Source organism: Solanum dulcamara, chromosome 9, assembly GCF_947179165.1.
Source record: "Solanum dulcamara chromosome 9, daSolDulc1.2, whole genome shotgun sequence".
NCBI classification, from domain to species: domain Eukaryota; kingdom Viridiplantae; phylum Streptophyta; class Magnoliopsida; order Solanales; family Solanaceae; genus Solanum; species Solanum dulcamara.
The window spans coordinates 71,360,158-71,364,791 of record NC_077245.1 but is presented as its reverse complement, the minus strand read 5'-3'; positions in this window follow the sequence as shown (position 1 = coordinate 71,364,791).

Below are 4,634 nucleotides of genomic sequence, written 5' to 3'. Positions count from 1 at the left end.
CACATTAATACAAATAGTAAATCTAAATATAATTAAACATCTAATTAAATGATAAATAATACAATAATATATTCATGGTATATATCTATTTAAACAATACTACTCCTAATATTTTAAACCACAATACAACAAACATCCCTTCCAAATTATTGCATCATCATTAATGTATGGAACATAGATGTAAATTCAACAAATGGTATAAAAAAATAGACTACATTAGCTGAATTGTGTTATATTATAAATGATTGAGGAGTTATTGTATGGTTTTTTTCTTTTTGCGAAGGACAAACATAACCGTTCATATTTTCACTTGAAAGATGAACAAAATAAAAAATTCACGAATTTACTCTAGCATGAAATTAATATAAAGAATTCATATTCAAGAGACTTTATATTGGTTGATTCATGTACTAATATGATAATTTACTATTTACTATTAAATTTATTAAATAGCTTATAACATTTAAATTTAATGTAGGGTAAAATCATTTTAGTATAATATGATTACTTGAAATTGTTCATAAACAAAATTAAAATGGGATACAAACAAGCTCTAATTTTGTATACCAGAAGAAAATTTTAAAATCATATATTGAATATCAAAGTATTTTCCAGAATGACAAGTGAGGTTTGCTCAGTTGGTTAAGCACCTCCACCCACGACCGGTAGGTCCTGGGTTCGAGTCACACTGAAGGGAAAGTGTGGAAACACTATAAATCCTCCAAAATGGGGGGTAAAAAAAAAGTATTTTCCAGAATCGATAAACCTTGAAAAAAATTGTTAGTTGAGTGACCATCTAAGAAATTAATAAACTCCTAGTATTTATAGTCATTCTAATGGCCGGCAAAATTATAACCACACATTTTGATGGATCACCATAATTTGTTGTGTAAAAATTTCATCAACATATTTTCTCATGTGTTTGCTTCAAAATTAATCTAAATCAATTCAAATTTGCTATAAAACCTTCTGAAAATCAGTCCTAATAATTTTCAATGATCCAATCTAACATAATCTTCAAGAATTAATAGACCCACTTTTTCTTATTATTATTTTTCCCTGTTCAAGTTTTAACAACCTATTTTGGAGAATGACTTTTCTCTCTTATTTTCCACAGATTAGATGTCCCCTTCTTCACTTTGAGGCATATATAGAGAAAATAAAAATAAAAATTACAAAATATGTTATATTTTGATTGAATCAAACGTTTAACTTTTGACTTGAGTATCAAATTCCATACAATAATAATAAATTATTGGTGGACACCACCATTATATAAAGACAATGAGTAATATAATTTTACGAAAGTAGGATTTGAATTATTTTTTTGTGGGGCATGGTGGGTGATGGATGATTATGGTCCAGACAATTCATACTTCATAGTGGGGCATACTTTTATAAAGAAAGTGAAATAACATTACAACCAACCTTTATTAATTTTTAATTAAAAATTTCGAATTCGAATATTTAAGGAATCTTTGAGTGCTTTAAGTTTTAACCGATAAAAAGCAAAAAAAAATAAAAAAAAAATATCCATACCTTAGGTGCTGAAATTACGCTCCATTAATTGGCTATTCCATAGGAACACTAGTCAAATGAGTTCTTTTTTATTAAAGCGAGACAAGTGATTTTGGCAACAACAACATATTCCGTAATTCCACAAGTGAGATTTGAAGAGGGTGATGTGTGCGCAGATCTTACTCTTATTATGTGAAGATAGAAAAGTTATTTTTGATGATATAATATTGTCATTTCAATTAACTGCTTGATGTTTTATTTTTTTCTTTTAATTTCTTTCTCAATAATTGAGACACATTAATGTTACTTGCAAAGTCAGGACCAGGGGCGGACCCACCTTATGCCGAGGGGGTTCATTCGAACCCCATTCGGCGAAAAATTATACTATTTATATATGGTTAAAATAATTTTATGTATATAAAATAGATATCGAACCCCCTTCGACTAGTTCGTGTGTCTAGTTATTTAAATTTTGAGTCCCCTTATTTAAAATTCTGAGTTTGCCACTGACTCAGGACAACGCCAACAAGTCTTCTCCAAAACATTATCATCATGATCTTTATTTGGGTTCATGTTAAGCCTGAGCCGGTAGGCCCGACAGCCGGCCTATTAACACCGTCCCATTAAGGGTCTGGCACCAATTAGCCCGGACTGGTAGCCGGCTCATGTTTTTAATGTAGTAGGCGAGTACGGTCCTTTTTTTGGCCTGGCCCGATAGCCGGCCTACCGGTCCATCGACCTACCAGTCCATCGGTGTCACGATCCAAATTCGGGTGTGATGACACTCATCTCAACCCACCGAGACAAGTCAGCCTAAAACTCAATGAAAAGTAAATGCGGAAGTAATTGAGATAAAATAAGGTTTAAATTAGTCAAAAACAAATAAATAATCTCCAAAATCCCTCAAGACTGGTTGTCACGTATACAAGCCACTAATAAATTACCGAAGTACGAAAGAAAATACAGTCACAATGTCTTTGTCACTAGAGTAGGACTAAAACATAATAAAAGAGTAAGAGGTGTCCGCTAGATGGATGTAACAGCTACCTCAACACTCGAAATGATAGCCTCAGATGTGGTGGAAACACTAGGAGATCAAACAAGTCCGGCCTCACAACCTACACAAGTGTGGAAGCAAGGGGTGAGTACCAAACAACACGGTACTCAGCAAGTGGATAACTAAAACTAAGCAAAGCTTAATAGATACAAGTACTCCTGTCCTCCCAACCGAACCTCCTTAATTACAACCTGCATAAAACCAGTCCAACTCTACACTTGTGCGATAACAACAGTAATACAGTCCACAAATTCTCATCAATGAATCATACCAAGTCAAGTTCAACATACACAGAGCAATATAGGGGTAAACACAAATTCACAAATGTCAGAAAGGTGCAATGAAATGATGCATGTCTGTCCTATCGGTACACATCCGCTGAATCACAGTTCGGAACCCATGGGGGACATTTCTGTCCATGTAACCTGCCACGGAACGTGTGGCCCGTCCCCTCAACATATATATCATGCCACGGAGCGTGTGGCCCGACCCCTTTATTTCATAATACTTGCCACGGAGCGTGTGGCCCGACCCCTTTGTTTCATATACCTGCCACGGAGCGTGTGGCCCGACCCCTTTTGTTTCATATCATTTTCAATCTCAACACAATATGTCAGAACCAATGCAATCAATTCATGTTCATATAATTCACGATAATAATATGACAACAACCATAATTTTTCCTATCTCACATCAACATAGCCACTTCACATGCCCATAATCAATCCATAATCACAACATATCAATTCCACCAATACATGTCATTAGATCACAATTTTCTACCCCTCATCTCCATTTTTAAGGTCAATCATATAGTCAATAACCCAGTCTAATTCTCATTACTCCCTAGTACACATAACACGGAAATACAAGCATCTACAAGCTTAAACTGAGGTTTAGAAATTCACTTGCCTTAATTAATCAAGCAATTACACCGGTACTTGAGCCTTCCCTTTTCGTTGGGTCTCCAAATCAATGTAATCTAGTCAAATAAATAACCACAATAAGATTTTAAAACTAACAACACCCATATTATTATATGTCTAGCCTAGACCCAAAACCTACTCAAATCTATAATCAAGTTCTTAATGTTGACGTCAAATAACATGTCAACTCTCATATTTCCAAATTTTAAGCCTAGGGTTAGGTTCTAATTTCCCCAATATTATAAATTTAATGTAATTCATAAAATATAATATACCTAATATTTAATTATCTATTTTAATATATCAAAATTCAGGAACTAACTCATTCTATGTCATTGAAGTCAAATCTGAAATTTTCTTTCCGATTATGTTCACTCATGATAAAATAAACTCACATGTCAAATTTTAGCTAAAACGGATCGTTATTCGACCCCCAAATCAAGATTTTATATGAAGAACCCTAGGGTCATATTTTCTTATCTTAGCATTATTCCTCCACCAATATACCCTAAAAATATGTTCATAATCGCATAAAAATTTAATGGAAAGGATGAAAATAATTACCTTGACTCTTTGGAATGAAAATCCCTATTTTTCTCTTCTCCTTTATTTTTCTTTTCCCCTTTCTTTTCTTTCTTCCTCCGTATGTTTTTTTTCAATTTCTGCGTTGTGTTTTTTTTTTCTGTTTACGCCGCCGTCACCTGATGGCTTAATGCCATATATATATATATATATATATATATATATATTATTATTATTATTATTATTATTATTATTATTATTATTATTCTTTTATTATTATTTATTTCCTTCTTTTTGTTTTCTAAATTAATCATGTACTAAAAGTGATAAACCCTACTAACCTATTTTATTAAATATAAGAAAAGTGGTATAAGATATTAAATAAATTAACACTTTAGCCCATCAATTAAATTAATTCTCTAAAATTATCCCTCAACTAATTAACCAAAGTTACCGAATAGTCCAAATAACCCATTAAAATTTTACGGAAAGAGTCTCGTATAAAAGGAGGAGGATTCGTTCTCAAAATGACCTAACGGGTCATTACAATCGGCTCGGTATAAAAAAAATTAATTTCCAAAGATATCCGTTGAGCCACTTTTCAGTAGCCG